Genomic DNA, 21,492 nt, shown 5'->3' with positions numbered 1-21,492 from the left:
ACTCTACTGCCTGAAAAAAAAAGCAGACTAACAAAAAACCAGTTAGACTTGGTGAAAGCAGGGAATACAGAAATGAATGTTAATGTCATAAATATTGTCTTTTTAAAAGTAGTGATATTGGTCTGGCGCAGTGGCTCACTCCTGTAACCCCAGCAATTTGGGAGGCCGAGGTGGGCAGATCACGAGGTCAGGAGATTGAGACTATCTTGGCCAACAGAGTGAAATCCTGTCCCAACTAAAATACAAACAAACAAACAAGCAAACAAACAAAATTGGCCAGGTATGGTGACGCGGGTCTGTAGTCCCAGCTACTCAAGAGGCTGAGACAGGAGAATTGCTTGAACCCAGGAGGCAGAGGTTGCAGTGAGCTGAGATGGCGCCACTACACTCCAGCCTGGTGACAGAGCAAGATTCTGTCTCAAAAAAAAAAAGAAGAAAAAAAAAGATATCACAGTTGGTATCATAAGATATTCTTAATTATAAGAGAAACTACTATTAATATACCAGTATCTAAAAAGATATCAACAGATAATTATTAGAAGAAAAAACACAAATAACTAATAAATGTGAAAACATTTCTTTTCACTGTTAATGAAGAGTAACATTAAAAACAAAAATGAAATAGTTTTTGTAGTTGTACCCCTTTATATGCAAATGGTAGAGGTATATTTGGTTTAACATTTTTCAGTTGTTTGACAATCTATGTGAAGAGTCTTAAGGATGGCTGCACCTTTTGGGTTAGTAATGATGGTCCTAGGAATATATTTTAATAAAGTAGTTAGAAATAAAAACAAAATTCATGAACAACATATTCAGCATAGTTTTTTTTTTTTTTCTGGGGGAGGGGATGGAGCCTCACTCTGTCTTCCAGGCTGGAGTACAATGATGTGGTGGCTCACTGCAACCTCCATCTGCTGGGTTCAAGCAATTCTTATGCCTCAGCCTCCTAAGTAGCTGGGACTACAGGTGTACACCATCACACCCAGCTAATTTTTGAGATGGGGTTTTGCCATGTTGGCCTGGCTGGTGTCAAACTCCAGATCTCAAATGATCCCACCCACCTTGGCCTCCCAAAGTGTTGGGATTACAGGCGTGAGCCACCTCGCCTGGCCAGTATTATTTTTTAATAGTGAAAAGTTGGGAATAACTCAAATGTTCAACAATAAGTTAAATTATGGTATACCATGGCCTGTATGTGTCTTCCCAAAATTTGTATGGTAAAACTCAGTCACCAATACGATAATATGAGGAGGTGGGGCCTTTGGGAGGTCACTAGGTAATGAACAGGATAGTGCCCTCATACAAGAGGCCCAACAAAGCCCTATTGCGCCTTCTGCCATGTAAGGACACATCAGGAAGACCACCATCTATCTATGAACCAGGCCCTCACCAGACCTCGAATATACTGGTTCCTTGATCTTGGGCTTCCCAGACTCTAGAACTGTGAGAAATAAATTCCTGTTGTTTATAAGCCATCCAGTCTACAATATCCTTTTATAGAAGCCCAGACAGACAGACATGGTACAACTATAAAATAGACTATTTTATATTGATTATACTTTTGAAAAATTTTAATGACATAAGATAGTGACACAAAGAAAACTATGTATATAAGTTAAATATTGCATTTATGAATATATGTATTCATAATTACACATTTTATATAGAAAAAAAGTTGGATGGAAGCACATCATTTTTTTTTCCTTTTAATTTTATTCTACTTTGTATTTTGCCGGTTCCCCCTCCAAGCCCACTAAAAGGATATTGTACCTTTAGAGTCAGAAGAAAACCCAATAATAAAATTTATTTTAGGTATAGGTTATATAGATTATAGTTTCCAGAGAAGATAAAAATTTTTAAGATGCAACCATCACGTGATGGGTCCTAAATTATACAAGTTTGTTTGTGCCACACTGTATGCTAGTGCACCAACATTTTTCAATAATAAGGATTTTAGAGGGGCTTCTTTTTCAGTAACTTTCAGAACATCATTCAAAAAAAATTTCAGTTGTTCAGTAGCAGATAGTGAATTCAGAGATGAAATATTTGTATCTATAAATTTTTACCTATAGTATTAAAATCACTGACGAATCATGGGGGGAGGCTATAGGAAGACATTTGTTTTGCATATTTCTTCTTATGTTTTTGCATTCTAATCTCACAGAGTACGTGTAATGTTGTCCATTAGTCACCATTACCTTCAGGTCTGGCTCTATTGCTGATTGCTTTTGAAAGTCCTGCAGCTGAGAAGAGCCCCTAGAGAAACATTCTAGTCATGTAGGCACCACAGCTTAAAACCACTTTTAAGAACTTGGCTTCAAATCTAGCTTCCTGGTTTGACTTATAACAAGATGGTTGCAGTGTAATGCCATTGCTCTCATGAAAGATGGCAAAAGAACTATTAATGACACTAATTAAGATGTGTGAATATCATTTAGATACTCCTCCTTGTTGCTTTCCAAGTACAAGCTATGTTACCTAACACATTAATTGGTAATGATACAATCGCATATCTTTCAACTACAAGGTCAGTTTTTAAAGCAGAGCTTTTATTATTAATGTGCTTTAAGTTTCAACACAGTCCACGTAGGGATTCCATTAACAAACTTGACTGTACTCCTCTTTAACCCCATTACAGCCATATCCCCTCCCACCCATGCTGAGTATTATGGTATTGTGGGTGGAGCATTTCAAATCTTTATCCGGCCTTAAATATAACTGCTAAAGCATTGTATGTACACCCAGAACCTACTTGTTAAATATATTTTTGTCTTTTGCATTTTTAAATGTGCCTATTCCCTGGTCTTTTTTGACTAGTCAAACAAAATCCAAATGTTACTTATTTGAAATCTGCTACTCATTTATCCAGTATATCTGCCTAATGTAAGCTTTATGTACCTAAAGTAAAACTTAACATAGAAAATAAAAGAATATTAAAGTGTAACCTCTACCAGCATAATGCTGCACTTATAGATCTTTAAACTTTTAAATGACATGGAATAGTAAAGCTAGAAGAAACTTTTAGCCCCAATAACTTATTTTACAGAAGACAAAAATGGAAGCGCAGAAAGTCTAAGTCACTTGACCAAGGTTTCAACACCAAAAAACAAGTCCTCCAGCTCAGTGTGAGGTCTCTGCTTGTAACCAGGCACCCCTCTCTGAGATTGAGCAAGGATTAAGAAAAGCCTGTTAAATACCAGATCTTGATATTTAAGATGCCCCCTTCCTATTTGATTTAGTAAACATCTACAAATGCCAGTCAGGTAATAGGAACCTACATTTATGCAGAACTTGGTAGTAGTCAAATGTTCATTTCTCTCATTCATGACTTCATACAATTCTCACAATGACTTATGAAGTATGTGTTATTCTCTCTCCTCTGTAATTGCACATCTAAGAAGAGTTTTTGGTTGTGGTCGCATATGAAAGACTACTTGCTTTAGTATAAAACTCTTGAGTATTTTTTCTCTTCTTCCAGATGTCTGTAACAATTCTGTCATTGTTGTCTGACATTTGAAATTGGTGAAGAGAAGTCCCAGGCCTACCTGATATGCTCCTTTCGAAGTAATGTTTGTTTTCTCCTGTATGAGATGCTTTCAGGACATGTTGTTTGTCTTCACATTTAAATATCATCTTCATATGTCTCTAGGCAAGTCTTTTTTTTTTTTTTTAACCTAGGTTCATTGGATCTGAAGATACAGGTTGTGATGATGATTAATACTGAATGTCTACTTGGTTGGATTGAAGCGTGCAAAGTATTGTTCCTGGGTGTGTCTGTGAGCGTGCTGCCAAAGGGGATTAACATTTGAGTCAGTGGGCTGGGAGAGGCAGACCTGCCCTCAATCTGGGTGGGCACCATCTAATCAGCTGCCAGCACAGCCAGAATAAAAGCAGACAGAGGAACGTGGGAAGACTGGGCTGGTTTAGTTTTCTGGCCTCCATCTTTCTCCCATGCTAGATGCTTCCTGCCCTCGAACATCAGACACCAAATACTTCAGTTTTGGGACTCTGACTGGCTTCCTTGCTCCTCAGCTTGCAGACGGCCTATTGTGGGACCTCACCTTGTGACTGTGTGAGTCAATATTCCTTAATAAACTCCCCTCTATATACATCTATCCTATTCGTTCTTTCCTGCTAGGGAACCCAGACTAATACATAGGTCTTCAATCCAAGAAGGTTATCATTGCTTAAAGTTTATTATTGCTTGGTTAAGTTTTGTCTTGTCTCTTCTTTGAGAACATTAGTTATATTCAGGTTAGCTTTTTTCCTCTAAATTCCATATCTTCATCTTTTCTTATCTTTTTTTTTTTTTTTTTTGGTATTTATCCTTTTTTTCTGCATTCCAGGAAAGCTCAATATTATGGTCCATATTAGTGTTTTAATTTTCCACAACATCAGTTCTGTTCTTTACTGCTCCCAACACCGATTCAAGTTTTATATTGCTACCCCACCTTAATTCACCCAGCTCTTTTTCCTCTCATCACGGTCTCTTTTTATTCTTGTAGTTCGTGATTCATGGAGCTTATAAATGTTTCTATCGTATTGAAGACGTAGAGCAATTTACTACATTTTAAGAATTCTTGTGAAGTCATTTCCAGAGATTTTTTTTTCAGGACGATGTACCATTTATTCCATACTGTATCTTTCTCTTTCTTTATCTCAAATGAGGGAATGCATATATCGTTCTTGTGTTTTCAATGGTCACAGTACCTCAATTATCCTTGTTCCTCCTACTGATGGTGCAGTTGGGGGTTAATAGAATCCTCTGTGTCTCTGATTGAAACCTAAAGAACACATTGATAAGGTCAGTGCTTAACCGAATTTTCCGTGTCTAGCTCCGTGTTCCATATTTGCACAGTAAGGATGGGGGTCAAGGGCATATATTATTTGGGAGAGGATATCCTTTTTGAAAAGCCATATTTCGTGTGTTTATAACTAAATTACGCTAACCCTGGCAAAATCAAGGTTAGGTAGAAATACACTAAAATTGGGTCAGAACATATTGAAGATGGTATGGTCTATAACATGTTGAAAGGCACTGGGATGATAGTCATTGAGCTTAAAACATGGGAAAATTCAAACACATTTCAGGTTTCTTTCCATCTACTCTGCTTTATTCATTGTAACTAAACTTCCCTGGATCTAGTTACCACTGCCCGTCTTTTTAATTTCTCCTTATATTTAAACATGCAGTCTAATATATGGCTTAAATGGGAATTGCTAATTGAGGGGGGTGCAGATAGTATTCAGGTCACCTCAAAATGTAGCACATGTGCACAGAAGGACAGCCGATTCTCAGGTTAATACTTCAGATTCAGAATGCCAGTTCAAGAAGCAGGCAGTGGGGGAGGAAAGAAACCCCGGTCTGTCTTCTCAGGGGACTGTGTTTGCTCCTTCGAGCAGCAAAATCTGTAAGTGCTTCTGATTATATTTCTCTGTTCCTCTCTATACATCTTGTGGTCGATAGAATTTTATTCAAAATTTTGGCATTTCATGCAACATCAGTCTTGGTGCTCCATTTTCTTGGAGAATTTTCATCCTTTCTGTATCCTCAAAAGTCTTCTGGAAGGAGCAAGAAGTAGCTGCCTCAGAAACTGTGAAACACATGCCATGTTAGTTCTAATTTTAGTCCCAGATCACTCAATTCAGTTGTGCAGATAAATGAATTGTCACAACTATTTACAGAACCAAATTGAGAACAATCCTCTCTTATCCTCACCTTACCATCCTGAATCAAATCTGCCTGGGAACAAATCTGGTATTATATGTTTCTTCTTTGGTATGCAATCATGTCAATATGTTAACTTTCTACATATATTAATCTAAAGCTTATTTCTAATTAAGCAATAGCTACAAATGAAAGGAATTTAAAGCATCACTGCACAGGCAGCAGAGGTTTTCTTCTAAGCCGAAACCCTGTGGGAATCATAACCCGGATGATATAATAGGCAGCTTGGCTTTCCTGCTAGGAAACCCGGCTCTATCATTTTCATGGACTTGGCCACTTTATCCTCATGTCTGCATTTTAAACTCTCTTTTGTTCTGATTGTAGGTAACAAAATAAATATGAAACAAATTCATAAACAATATTGGAAAAGACTGTGCATTTTTCTGAATCTCAACAAAGCACATGCCCAGATCTCTCAAGTTACTCCAGGGACAGAGCGATCTGCGGTGGGTAGCTAGGTGGATTTCTTTCCATACCTTCGGCCATAAGTAATTAGCAGTTAGCCTGACACTGGGCACCAGGGTCCCTGGGATGATGGCAGAGGAAGGCATGATTTTCCAAACTGATGGATATCATGTCACTGGGAGGAATGACAAACGAATTGAATGACGTTGTCACTATCATCACATTTTTACAGCTGAAATCCAAACAGATCATAGTAAACTGCACAAGCATGGTGGAGAAGGGACACTACAACAACATCATTTGGTCAAGTAGTTAGAGGTTGATGGGTTGAAGTCTCACCATATGTTGACATTGTTATGAGATGGCCAACACAAATGAAAAAACTAGGCATGTATAGTGTCTAGGAAGGGAAAATGATAGTCTTCTTTCACTATTCACAGCTCAGATCTCAGCAGGAACTTAGGGCTTCACCTGGGTGCCATTTAGAACAGTAAGGAATTAGAACATATCTGAGTGAGGGTAATCACAATGTAAAACCCTAGAAACTGACATGGTGTGGAACAGGGGAAGGTCCACGATACTTGAACAGCCATTTGGAAAGGATGTTACTGCTCAGACCCATGCTTAGTAGAGAGTTGCACTAAGTGACCTCCATGATGCCCGTAAGCTCTAAAATTTGAACACTTTGGAATTATTGATTTAATAGTTTTTCTTCACTCTCCTTTCTATCAAATAGATTGCTCTGAAGAGAAAACATAGCAGTAAAAATGTCCAAATAGTATTTTTAAGGTATATTAATTCCCACAAAGCTGTCCAACTAGAGAGTAGGATGAGAAAAACATAGTAAGTGTCCAGAATTTACCGGTTACAAAATTGCTAACTGTGGAGGACTGTATCTATTTGCTTTTTTCTTTTTCTAGGAAGGAAAATTTTATATTTTCAAAGCATTTCATAAATAAAAAGAACAATACAACACTTAGCTTCTCTTCTCCTTTCTTCCATCACAACAATAAAGAACTAACCCCTAATTCAAAGAATATTGCGTGGATGATGCATTTTTTCAACATTCTACAACTCAAAAAGATGTTGATATCAACATTTTAAATGGAGAAAAGCTGAAAACTGCCAAAACAGAAACACATCACAAATAAACAAACAAAAAATTTCTCCATGGCATCTTTCTCAGCTTGGGAAATGTTTTGCATATCTACTATAAAAGAATTGCTCCTGATAATATGGCATTCTGGTTGTATTCAATGAGTTTGTTTGTTTGTTTGTTTTCCACAGAGTTAACAATCATGTCTTTATCTTTAATCCTACATAACTCAGATAGATAAGAAGTTCCTGTTTCTATAGATCTTCAGTGATGCTCCATCAATCCCAAATGTTGGAAAAACTCTTCATAATGGTGAGCCAAATCACTTACGCTTTTGTTTGAACCTGTATTCTCCTTTTGAATTTTCATCGAAGATGGTGAACTACACATACAGAGCTCTGTGGAAGCAGATCTTCACAGGCTCGGCTGACCGGAAGAAGACTGCTTTCGCAGGGAATGCATGGGACAGAGGCAGATTCTCTGTTGCAGGTGCTCAGGTGGGAAGTGATCTTTTAGATTATGTAAGACAATTTCACTTCACCCCCAGGGCAGGCAGACTAGTGCTCCCCTAAAGCTGTCTACTTCCTAGCCGTCTAAACCTGTGAATGGGTTATCTTACATGCACTAGGACTTGGCAGAAGTGATTTAGAGTATGACCTTGAGAGGGAGAAATTATCCTGCATTGATCAGATAGGCTCCACCTAATTACATTAATCCTTAATATAAAGAACTGTTCTTGGTTGTGATCAGAGAAGGAGATGTGACAATGAAAGCAGGTTAGAGAGGTGCTGAGCTGCTGGCGTTGAAAATGGAGAAAGGGGCACCCAAGCCAAGGGATGTGAGCAGCCTCTGGAAGCTGGAAAGGCCTCCAGAGGCAATACATCCACAGTCCACATCTTCATTTTAGCCCGAAGGGACCTGTATCAGACTTCTTTCCTACATGGCCATAAAGAAAATAAATCAACATTGTTTTATATCTCAAAGGTTTTGGCAAGTCATACTGCAGCAATAGAATCTAATTGTGGTAGAGCTCTATTGAGAATATGGAACCCAGACTGGGTAAGATGACTCATGCCTGTAATTCTAGCACTTTGGGAGGCCGAGGTGGGTGGATCACATGAGACCAGGAGTCTGAGACCAGCTTGGCCAACATGGCAAAACCTTGTCTCTACTAAAAATACAAATATTAGCCAAGCATGATGGTGGGTGCCTGTAATCCCAGCTACTCAGGTGGCTGAGGCACGAGGATCTCTTGAGCCTGGGAGGCAGAAGTTGCAGCGAGTTGAGATCAGGCCATGCCCTGCAGCCTGGGTGACAGAGCAAGGCTCTCTCTCTCTTAAAAAAAAAAAAAAAAAAAGAATATGGAATCCAAATGATTTGCCTCAATAGTTCCAACCTGCAGCTTGAACTCACACCTTCTAACTCTCAATTCATTTATCTTTTCTATTTAGTGATTCTGGGTTCCTTATTTATTTATTTATTTATTTATTTATTTATTTATTTTGTTACTTGGGAGAAGAGAATAATCAGCTTCTATTTCTCCTTAATTATTCTAACAAAAATTGATCTTTAAGGCATCATTTTATACATCTCCTTCTGCCAACAAATAATTAAATGTATGATTTGCAGAATAAAGTATTACTTGAAGCTAGCCATTGCTTTCTTCACTCTGAAAAACATAGAGCAGAGGACTGGTGGTTCCTCACTTTCCCCTTCTCTTTGTCCTTTAGCACTTCTTTTGTTAACCTGTTGTATTCCAACTAAGTGTTTTTAGGCTTCTCATCTATACTCTGCCATGAATTCTCACAAAGGAAGCATCAACACTAATTTCTCTTTGTATTTAGGGTCTAGAACAACTTCTGATATACAAGATTACTTAATAAATGTTAAACAAATGATCAAATATAGTATTTACTTATTTATTTAGCAAATACTTATTCAATATTTGATTCCTCTCCCCCATATGCTAAACATAGAGAACCTAAAAATAATTAAGAAATACCCACTGTTTATCAAGAACACCTAGCCCAATGGATAAGACAAGTACTTTAGCAAGTAAAGTATCCCAAATATCAAAATGCAAATTGAGCAAGCTACTGTGGGGATTAGAAAATAACCATAAAACTCAGAGGCAGGAAATATACATTCTACCTGGGAATTAAAGCTCTCTTTAGATTAGTACTATTCCTGGAACAAGCAGCTAACATTTATTTTATTTTTTGTTTATTTCTATAAATTTATGGGTTACAAGCATTATTTTGTTACTTGCATAGATTGTGTAGCAGCGTAGTCAGGGCTTTTAAAGTAATGGCCTCCAGAGCCATCTATGTTGCTGCAAAAGACATGATTTCATTCTTTTTTATGACTGAGTAGTAATCCATATTTCATTGTGGCTATATATGACGTTTCCTTTATTCAGTCATCCATTGATAGATACTTGCGTTGATTCCATGTCTTTGTTATTGTGAATAGTGCTGTGATAAACATATGGGTGCAGGTATCTTTTTAATAATAATGATTTATTTTCTTTTGGGTAGATATCCAGTAGTGAGGTTGCTGAATCAAATTGTAGTTCGATTTTTAGTTCTTTGAGAAATCTATATAATATAGTAGCTAACTTTAAAAATGCCATTCTACCAGCACGTCCCAAGAACTTAGTGTTTCCTAAATCATGTATTTGATTGCTAGTAGTTTGGTCAACCAGAGCCTTAATTCCCATGGATCATGGAAAACTGTTTGAGTTGCCTCCTGGGGACTTCATAGAGTCATGGAAGGCAACTATCAAAGGGACCATGGAAATGATAGTCCTTAGTACTGAGATGTCCCCTCCAGTTATTTTAAACAGTTGCTGAGACACTTAGTGGGGTAAAATGTATCTCATCATTTTTTTTTAAATGGGAATTTACCTTGGTTCTGTACTTTTACCATCCTGCAATAAACTTACCCTCAGAAGCCATGGTTCCAAAACTGAAGGGGTTAGCCAGGGGCCGGGGGTAGATTTTTCTCCCCATGAGACATTAGGCAATGTATAGAGACATTTTTTACTGTTACAACCTGGGGAGTGCTACTGGCATCTAGTGGATAGAGGTCACAGATGCTGCTAAATATCGATCAGTACACAAGATAGCCCCAGGCAACAAAGAATTATCCACCCACAATGTCAATAGTGCTGAGATTAAGAAACCCTTTCCTAAGGTGCACGCACTGCTATAGAAACAGAGTAATAACAATATGCTTGTTAATATGTGTATTTATTCAGTGATATTTATTATGAAACTATCACAAACTAACATTACAGCACAAAACTAATAGTTCTGGTATCACAAAACTAACACTGTGATTTAAAGGAAACTGACTTTCAGTTTAACCTATGGATTTTTCAATAAATCACCAAGATAATAGAATGGCATGTGTTTTGGGTTGTTCTAATACTACCTAGTGTGGGAGACTCTACTAGAACCACAGCTCTTAGGATGCTAGAAACGAACTACAGGATAATTTAGTGAATATGCTCTAGAAAGTGGTTCTACATGCCCCCTAAGCAAGAGGTTCATTGACAGTAAACCTTAAGTTCTTCATAAAATATCCAAGGTGTGACATTTTGCCGACTTCCAGAGCTTCTGGAAAAATATTCTGCCCAAGAAAAATCTGTATTTCTAGTTTTTAATTAAGAACTCAGTTAATGAAAGGGTAGAGGAAAGTACTAAGGGTTTTCTTTCTTTTTCTTTCTTTCTTTCTTTCTTTCTTTCTTTCTTTCTTTCTTTCTTTCTTTCTTTCTTTCTGTCTGTCTTTCTCTCTCTCTCTTTCTTTCTTTCTTTTTCTTTCTTTCCTCTTTCCTCTTTCCCCTTCCTTCCTTCCTTCCTTCTTTCCTTCCTTCCTTCCTTCCTTCCTTCCTTCCTTCCTTCCTTCCTTCCTTCCTTCCTTCCTTCCTTCCTTCCTTCCTTCCTTCCTTTTTAAATGACACACACTTAGTAACAAGTGAGCTTCATTCCAGAATAAAATGTCAAACCCTAAGTGAAATACGATCTATAATAAATGAGGCTTCTCACGGTTATCATGTAGCACATTTCTCAGGTAATAAAGTCATTGTGTTTTGCATGGCTTTATTCTTTTAGGCAGAGGAGAAGGGAGGGGGAGGTTGTTGGTATTTTGTGCTTTGCTTTTTTTTTTTTTTTGATGGGTTTCTTTCCATTCTTCTTGTGTCAATTGTAATGTTTTATGATTATTCATGACTTAGACAATGGTGCTTTAGGCAGTCAATAGCAATTATGCTTGTTGAGAAGAACATATAATTCAAATTAGACCAATATAGATTTTCCCCCTTTAATGTTTAGTTACCCAGTTAGATTTAAACTAAGTATACAACATTTAACAAATGATTTTCACTAAAACCTAACTGACATTTAAAAGTAGTGTGGTTTTTGTTGGTGGTAATACAGGAGAGTAAGATGAAATATTAATTCACCTAAAAGGTATATCATATCAGTTCAAATTAAATCCCTCACGTTTATACATTGTGTGATGTATTTGTACTTGTGGCCTGAAAATGATAACTTTGTACATTATCCAGTAAGTATGCAAAAATCAGCAGCATTAGGCATCTAAGTAATTTGTCTTAATGAACAATAAATTTATGCATGGTTTAAGTTTCTAAACCTAAGTTTAGCAATATACAGAATGAAATTTTAAATACACATTATTTACTAATCAGAAATTAAAAGCTGGAATAAGTAATAACACAAGGGTCAGATGAAAAACTATAGGCTTCTATGGACTAAACTGCATCCCCCTAAATTCATCTGTTGGAGCCCTAACTCCCAGAGTGACTGTATTTGGAGATAGGACATTTAAGAAGGTAATTAAGATTAAAAGAGATCACATACATGGGGCCCTAATCCAATGGAACTGGTGTTCTCATAAGAAGAGGACAAGAAATCAGAGTGCCCTCTCCATGTTCAGAGAAGAAAAGCCATGTAAGGATGTAGTGAGAAGGCAGCTGTCTACATGCCAGGAAGAGAGCCCTTACCAGAAACCAACCCTGCCCATCTGTTGACCTTGGACTTCCAGTTTCCAGTGGTAGGACAGGAGGCAGAGAAAATAAATTTCTGTTGTTTAAGCCACTCAGCCTATGGTATTCTGTTACAGCAACCTGAGCAGATTAATACAGTGGAGTTTTTAAACATCTGTATATATTCTATCAGCTAGCCAACACTAGGATCAGCTTAGTTGATCTTTTTACTGAGTTCCAGACTTTATTAAGTCTGGATGAGTGACCAGTGACCTTTCAGAAAACCATCAGGTAGATTTTCCATGTAACTAGAATAACAATGGTCTACTGAAGCCCAAGGTTTTGCCTAGTGGTGCACATTATGAAAAATAGTCTCTATTTTCACCAACTGCACATGAAGCATTTAACCAAGAAATGCCAATAACTGTTGACTCATTTACCTTTAAAATTATCAGTGATCTTAAAATTATCCAGTTAAACTCTCTGGGAACAGCATACGACTGTGGAAAGACTGGTTCCAGTGGCAGGCAGGCTCGAGTATGAATCCTGGCTCTATCATGCATGTGCAAGGGGGTATGAGGCTGGAGACTTAGCGTCCTTGTGTTTCAGTGTCCTCCTTAATAAAAAGGGAATCATCATAATGAAAATAATAATAAAGTTGAGCATTAATAACAATAATATGTTGATCTTCAGAGTCTTATGAGAATTAGTCACAATGACTATAGTACTCAGTATAGTGCCTGGCAACATAGCAATTATTCAAGGACAGTGGAGGCTGTCATTACTGTGACAATGTTGAAGATGATGCATGAATATCTCTATACCTAAGAAAGCCAGAGGCTAGACAATTGAAAATCTATTCAAAGATGACTCCCAAAGGATATTCATATTAAATTTTGGATGTAATGATTAAAATATTTGATAATTTAGAAATAGTTTAAAGGCTGAGAGCCTTGGTTAAACCACAACAAATACCTTTCAACACTTTAGACTTCTCTAATTTAAATGTACAACTGTGTGCTTTTGAATTTGGGGTAGTTGAGCCATATTTGTTCATTTGTTTCTTTGTTTTTAGCCTCACTATCTATTCTTTCAGACATGTGGCTTAGACCAAGATGGTCAAGGGGATGATAATAGGTTAGATTTTTCAGTTCAATCAGATTTGCAGGCAGACTGATATAGAATGAAGAAAAAAGTCATAGTCAAGGATAACTTTACACTTTTTGGCCAGAGTAACTGAGATGGGGAAGGTTTAGGGAGAAAGATCTGAGTTTCCATTTTGGACACGGAAAGTTAAAATCATGTTGTGTTTTAAAATTAAAAGTAGTGTGGTTCTGCTGCAGTAGAGGGAGAAAAACACCCTGGGGAGATGAGCAGGTGGCAGGCCCACAGGTCACAACGAGGAACTCAGATAGGACCTCATAAGCGAAAGTGAGGAGATGGAGGTTTGTGATATGGCAGAACAATGTGCTTAGGGGATTAATTTACATTAGTGATAGGACAGGAGGCAGAGAAATTTTAGGCAGAAAAGGGCAGGTCGCTGGTGAGGTCCCATTTGAAAAGCCTGAGATTGCAGCCCAAAGTGAGAACTTACATCCCCATTTTACTGCTCAAATGTTGCCTTTTTCAAAAGCAACCATGGGCCTTGCTGTCCCTGTCCTGTGCCCATAAAAACCCCAGACTCAGCCAGCAGAGAGGAAAAGCAGCTGGACATTGGAGACTATGGCTGGACCTCAGAGAGAAGCAGCTTGACTTCAGAGGGACAGCTTCATGGCATAACTTCCAAGAAGAAACCGTTCAGAGATGGCCAGACTTCAGAGAAAGATTACCTTCCCACCCCATCCTCTTTTCAACTACCATTCCCTCTGACAGCCACTTTCATCGGCAATAAAAATCCCCCACATTTACCATCCTTCAATTTGTTTGTGCAACCTCATGTTTCCTGGACACCAGACAAGAGTTTGGGAGCCACAAGTACAGATACAAAAGGCTGTCACACTTGCCCTTTGCTTTTGCTGGCAGAAGTTAGCCACCTCATGTGAAAAGGCAGAGGGTCCACTGAGCTGTTTACACTTAAGCCATCTGCAGAGCTAAAAGAGCACTGTAACCCTCCTTCTGGGGCTTCGGGGTCTCAGGTACCTCCCCAGATGCTGTCGCAGGGCCTGTGTGGAATTTGCTCCTGCTGGTACCCAAAAGTGCTCACCCCGGATCCTGCACACACTCATCTGTGCATGCCCTCCCATGACGGGTGGAGTACAGTGAGTCCAAGTGAGTGGAGTTCATTTCTGCTGGGGCTGAAATGGATGGCTAATTCCAGGATTCATGCTTTCCAGTTCCCATCTTGTTTACTTGCATGCTCTCTCAAGAGGAGTTGAAAACTGCGGGCTGGGTAAACAAGGCACCCCTGCTCTGAGTCCTATGAAGCGGTCAGGGAAATATCCTGTTTCACAAGTATTTTCTGTTCTTTCTTTCTTTTTTTTCTTTCTTTTTCTTTTTTTTTCTTTTTTTTTCTTTTTTTTTTGAGACAGAACCTCCTATCGCCCAGGCTGTAGTGCAGTGGTGTGATCTCAGCTCACTGCAACCTCTGCCTGCCAGGTTCAAGTGATTCTCCTGCCTCAGACTCTTGAATAGCTGTGACTACAGGTGTGTGCCACCACAATGGCTGATTTTTGTATTTTTTGTATAGACAGGATTTCTCCATGTTGCTTAGGCTGGTCTTGAAGTCATGACCTCAAGTGATCCACCCAGTTCAGTCTCCCAATGCTGGGATTGCAGGCATAAGCCACAGTGCCTGGCCAACACTAGTATTTTCTTTAAGACCAAATCATTAGCTCCTTGATGGCTTATATGTTCTTTTTTGGTTGTCTTTCCTACTTGTTTTGTTGTTGTGGTTGTTTCATAATCCCTCAGAAGGAGCCTTGCTCACTATTCTCACTTAACAATTTCTATGAGAAAATAGATTTGTTGGCATATTTTTTTTTGGGGGGGGGCCTAGTCAAATCATGTGACTATATTTTCTCATTTACAGGATATTGCAAATTATCTCAGAGGAATAGAGCAGGAATTAAATGGCTCAGTTTTAGAATTTTAACACTGTAAATACATTCTTAAATACTAAATGATAATAGTTCCACAAAAATATCTGACCTAGTTATACACTGGTAGCATGTGAAACTGTGAGAGAAACCAAAGCGATATAGAGGTAGGAAATGGGGAAGGGATGAGAATATAACTTGATCAGGACAGACGCAGTTTCCAACCTCCCTTAATCCTACCGTCCAAAGAAGTTTGATGAAGTCTCAGCCCTCTTGGAATAATGGTGAGACTACCTAAGGAATTCGGATATTTTCTTACTCATCTGGGGTAACTCTAATGCATTTTGAAGAAATCAGAGGATAACAGTTTATTGTCATGCCCGTGTGGGGCCACATGCTTGGATCTTGGTCATGGATGATATCTCTGCTTCCCATCTGGTAGAAAATTCAAATTTTGGAGCAATTACTGAGAAACTGAGCAGTGGTGTATTTACAAAAAGAAAGAACTTACATTTGCACCATAGAACATATTTTCACATATGCACATCATAATGAATAATAAACAACTGGGGTCATTAGCAATGTAGTAGTCCATTGTAAAAATAAGGGCAAGGCATGAAGAAAGCTTCAAGAAATAACATAAAAAGTAGAATTACTTAGCTTACAAAATAATGGTGTCTTGGGTTCATCTTTAATTCTCTCTCATGCTGACCTCTGAGCAGTTAGCAAATTCTTTCCTTTCTGATTTGCAAAATCTCTTCCATCTATACAGAATTGAATCATGATATTCTCTTGTGAACTAGGGTTTTCCAGAGAAGCAGAACCAATAGGTTATCTATCTATCTACCTCTATATCTATATTTATAAAGATATTTAAAAAATGGCTCATGCAATTGTGGGGGCTAGCAAATCCAACACTTATAGGGCCAGCAGGCTGGAAACTCAGGCCTGATTTCTACATTGCCATCTTGAGACAAAATTTCTTCTTCTCCAGGAAATATTTCTTTGCTCGTAAGCCTTTAACTGATTGGGTGAGGCCCACCTACATTCTTTACTTAAAGTCAACTGACTATAGATATTAGCCCCATTCAGAAAATAGCTTCACAGCAACACCTAAATCAGTGTTTAATGAAGTAATTATGTATTACATAGACTATAAATTTGACACATAAAACTAACCACTATGCCTCCACTACACTAACAATTTACTTACTGCCCATTGATTCTAAAACTCAGTCTAGTCTTTAGAAAGGGTATTTAAGGCCTTTCTGATCTGACCACATATGTTCTTTCCAGTGTAATCTTCCTTTGCATTCTCTCATCTTACCAGGTTATTCATTGTTTTTCTGCCTATAGCAGGTCCTGGCACATGTCCACATTTTCATACTAAAGTGTAGGTTCCCTAAGGTAGTGATTCGGTCTCAAGTTCACTGCTTAAAAATGTAGGGGTGGAAGAGGTTATCTTATTTGCTCACAATTTTAGCTGGCTGTCTCTACTATTCTTAACCCTGGACATCATATTTGACCCTACCACTTTTCTTGCCCAACAAGATGTGAGCATAAGTGATGCAGGACAGAAGCTGTAAGACACGTTGTGTGGTTCCTGTTCCTGGTCCTTCCATAGCTCTTTCCCCGCTGCTGTGAGACTGATAAGTCAGCTTGGGTTTGGGAATGAAGAACAAGGCACAGAACTGTAGCAAAGTAAAACAACATAGAGAGAGAGAGAGAGAGAGAGATGTACTATGAATAAGAAATATATTTTTCTTCCTCGTATGGCACTAAGGTTTGATATTGTTTGTTACCTCAGAATAATCTAGTGAAAGCTGAATGATATAAACAGACATCCACATATCTGATAAACGAAAACATAAATGAATGAATGAAGTTGAAGTTCACTTCTCCTGAAATACCTCTTTTTGTGCCATTTTCTGCTTATTGAAATTGCATTCGTCCTTTAAAGAATAGCTCAATAGCCGTCTCCTGTTATTTTCAGCTATAATTGATGCTTTGCCAATTCTCTCTGTCCAAAAATCTTTTTTTTGGCATTTAAGATTCTTTCCTTCCAGTGGGTATTCAGGAGCAAAATTGCTGGTTAAATAGAAGCATTACTGTTGATGTCTCCAAATAGGTATTTAATTCATTTTTGATTTCCAGTGACTTGTTTGTTTCCAAGTGAGCTGTTAGCTCTTCAACTATGTCTTCATTGTATCACTCACACAGCAATCACAGGCTCTCAGTAAATACATGTTGTTGGTGAAGTCAGAGTAGCTCCAGGAAATAATATGACCTTATATAGATGATAGCATGCAGCTATTCTTTAGTGAAAAGCCAAAGAGGCTTGGGTTAAATGTAAAGGAAACATATGACAATAATACTTCAGTGGATTGCAGAAAAATTTGAAGTCAAACACAATTGAAGTCAAAAATTAGGGTATATTTTCCCTGATGAGAAAGCTCAAGTACAGCCATAAGGAAAGTTTCTGTTGAATACATACTACGTGTCAGTCACTTTACTGACATTACTTAATGTCGTATTTCAACAGCCATACTTTTACATATTTGGAAAATGATGCTTAGAGAGGTTAAATTATTTTTTCGCGGTCACTTTTCTAGAAAGTGGTAGAGCTAGAAATTAAACCCAGGTGTGCCTCAGTCCACAGCTCAATTTTAACCATACTGCTTACTTAAAGAGAAGATTTAGGAAGATCTTTTTGAGCTCTAAACTCCCACACAGTAATCCCTCAAAATAGAAAACTCACTCTAACCAAGGTATTCACTAAAGTCCCAGAAGGCATTGCCCCTGACCTAGTGATTTTACTTGAGAGTGTGACAAGGAAGAGTCTCTAGCACGGCATCCAGAAAAGATGATTCTATTGAGGCAGCGAGTAGATTAGAGCTAGCCTGAGGCTTGGGGTTGGAATGGAGAGTAACTATAAACAGGCATGAGGGATCTTTTTGGGGCAATAAAAAATGTTATAAAATTGGATGATGGTGATGGTGCACAACTCTGAAAATTTACTAAAAATCATTGAACTGTATACTTTAAAAGGGTAAATTTTATGATCTGTAAGTTACATTACAATAAAGCTGCTAGAAAAAACAGAGTTGTCTAACCATTGTAGGTGTTACGTATACATCCAGTGGTGTGCCACATAACATTTTGGTCAACGACAGACTGCATATATGATAGTGATCCTGTAGATTATAAAAACCATATTTTTACTGTATTTTCACTACATTTGTGTATACAAATACCTCCCATTGTGTTACAGTTGCCTGTAAGGTTCAGTACAGTAACATGCTATACAGGTTTGTAACCTAGGAGCAACAGGCTATACCCTATAGCCTAGGTGTGCTGTAGGCACTACCGTCTGGCTTTGTGTAAGTCCACTCTACGATTGTACAACAATGAAATCGCCTAATGACGCAATTCTCAGAAGGCATCCCCATCATTAAGCAGTGCATGACTGTACATATACACAGATGGTCCCCAACTTATGGTTGGGGTTATAATTTTGTGACTCTATGATGATGCAAAAGCAATAGGCATTCAGTAGAAACTATACTTCAAATTTTGAATTTTGATTTTTTCCCAAGGCTGGCAATATGCAGTACAATACTCTCTCCAGATGGTGGACAGCAGCAGCAAACCACAGCTCCTAGTCATCCACACAATCACAAGGTGAACAACCACTACTCTATAGTGTACTGTTGCCAGATGACTCTGGCCAACTGTAGGCCAATGTAAGCATTCTGAGAACACTTAAGGCAGGGTAGGCTAAGCTATGATGCTCAGTAGGTTAGGTGTATTAAATGTGTTTTCAACTTCTTCAGTTTATGATGGATTTATTGGGACATAATCCCATTGTAAGTCAAGGAGCATCTGAACACACACATACACACACACACACACACACACATAGAGAGAGAGATACATATACATATATGTATTTATAAGTACATATATAAATACACCAATAAGCAAAAGTATCAATTTTTTCAAATACCATCTGAGAAGTAGCCTTTTAATGTTAATAATAAATATGGCAACCATAAAATATTTGTATTCAGTTCAAGTTGTATAACAAAATGCCTCCCTGTCCTACTGTGCAGTTAATAAAGCTGACTTTTTTTTTTAAGTATTCTCACTCAGCTTTTTTGCCAGGTCGAACTGAGTTTTCCAAATTAAAACAATGAGAAAGTTTATTTTTCTGCATGACAGAATCATGGATGCTCCTTCAATTGTCTATGCTTATGGAAAGTGCTAGCAAACTGAGCACCCACGTCTAATCTCCAACTCCTATTTTAGACACTAAAAGTGCTGTTCCACAAAGAATATGGAGAATCCATTCAACTTTTGCTTCGTATTCAGCTGTCTGATACACACAATGTTCTTTAAATCTCATGGTCAGAAAAATGGTGTGTGCTTCACTAGTTGACATTTCATCTATATTCTCCAGTGATATTTGTTTTAACACTTTACATAGCAATGGACCAAAAAAAGATACATATTTCTCTAGCCAAGACCAGTACGAGCCACATAAAAGTCATAGGAAAGCAATTAACTTAGTACTCTGAAAGTGACATTTTAAAAATATTTTTTCAACTGTTATCTAGAAGAAAGGCTAAGAGTTGTATGCGGAAAGCTAAAAACAATTTTAAAAAAAAGTATTTACCTCATTACTGTTTTCTTGGATCACAGGTCAGACTTACATACTTTACACTGTGGAAAAAAAAAAGTACATTTAAATTTTAAAAGTCTTTGCAACTAATCTAACCAGACCTTTTTTTCTTTAAATGTAATTAAGTAATCAACTACTAGCATAGAGCCTACCAATGTGGAAGATACATTCAATCACCGATGGATCAATAATGCCTTTCCTCCAACCACTAGTCCTTGGGAGATTTCAGCAATATAAATTTTCTCACCTTATTACTTTTCCAAGTATAGCACCCTTGCAGATGGGCACCCATTAGCTGTCTCATGGGTCTGGTCTTTATCTCAGCTCCAATTCTATTAAAATTTAGTTACAAACAAAATTCCATGTAAATCAAGTCTAAAGAGAAGAGAAGGGTAAGGCAAAATATAATAATACATTGCCAAATTCCAGTGAATTCTGCTTTTAAGTGTTATTTCCATGACTTTGCTGAGTAGTGAAATTGCAAAAAGGCAACTAAAAGAAAGAGAAACAAAATCAAAGATGTGGGAAGAAAATCAGCCCTCCAGGCATTAAATATGGTTTGGCAGTAATATCATGTTTTCCTGTTGCAAATATTCTGCACTCATGTATTTATTGGTATTGCATCATTTCCTCCAAGAGGCAGCCAAAGTGTAGGACACTGTACATGCTGAAAACAGGTCTCCATACCTGACAATAATAAATTAAAATGACATTTGAAGAAAACCACTAAATACAGCTATTAGTCAGAGTGTCACATTCTGATATATTTATTTTCTTTATACAAATATGACATCCACTGGCTTATTTTAAATATTATTCACTTGTGATAAAATCCAAAAGGTTTGCATTTTGTAGCATTTTTCCTTCCCTGTATAATTTCGAGTACCATGTGGGGTTTTATGTTTAATAATATGTTGTAACAGATGTCAATATGATCCAGAACTGAAATGATACTTGGCTGCAAATCTTTTCGTCTGCTTCTTGCAGTTTCGGGTTGACCTAATCGAACAGATTCTGCAGATCAACTTGACTGCCTCATAGGCTCTGAGAAGCTGACCCACTTATTCCTGTAGAAGGAAAAGTTTTAAAATTGAGAACATGTAATAGTCTGCTAAGTGAAATTAGAAAGAGCCACTTTTGCAGAATAGTGAATGCATTTGAGGTCTTTCTACTGCTTCAACATTTGAGATTGTAATTCCAAGTTTTAATGCACTACTGTTGAACCAGTCTCTGTCAACTATCCATCCACTAGTTAGCTATGTGGAAAAGCTATTAAAAGGACGAAGTTTGAGTCATTAAAGCTATCTTATCTATCCCTCCTTTTTATTTTAGCAGGGAGTGCCAGGACCAAAATTTCTGCAAATAATTTATATTTGCTATAGTTTGGGAATAGCATGTTCATTTATTTGAAAAAAGTATTTTACCCTTAACATAATGTGTTTGATTCTCTATTGCAAGAAGGCCACAAAGGATGAGAATCAACTTGCAAAATCTAATCTATGTATCAATCAAAACTTTAATATAGCTTTATAATAACTT

General features: G+C 37.6%; 1 long non-coding RNA gene across 3 annotated transcripts in view; it reads left to right on the top strand.

Moving 5' to 3' along the window:
• Positions 1–14,724, top strand: part of LOC103883931 — a 114,654-nt gene extending 99,930 nt beyond the window's left edge. For all 3 annotated transcript variants that reach the window (XR_002521700.2, XR_004184386.1, XR_004184385.1), the window contains one exon: positions 13,871–14,724. This is a non-coding gene — a long non-coding RNA (uncharacterized LOC103883931). The remainder of the gene's footprint in view (positions 1–13,870) is intronic.
• Positions 14,725–21,492: the final 6,768 nt, after the last annotated feature.

The sequence above is a fragment of the Papio anubis genome, chromosome 6 (assembly GCF_008728515.1).
Source record: "Papio anubis isolate 15944 chromosome 6, Panubis1.0, whole genome shotgun sequence".
In the NCBI taxonomy this organism is placed as follows: domain Eukaryota; kingdom Metazoa; phylum Chordata; class Mammalia; order Primates; family Cercopithecidae; genus Papio; species Papio anubis.
The sequence above is the reverse complement of the archived record's forward strand: the minus strand, read 5'-3'. Positions and strand labels throughout refer to the sequence as shown.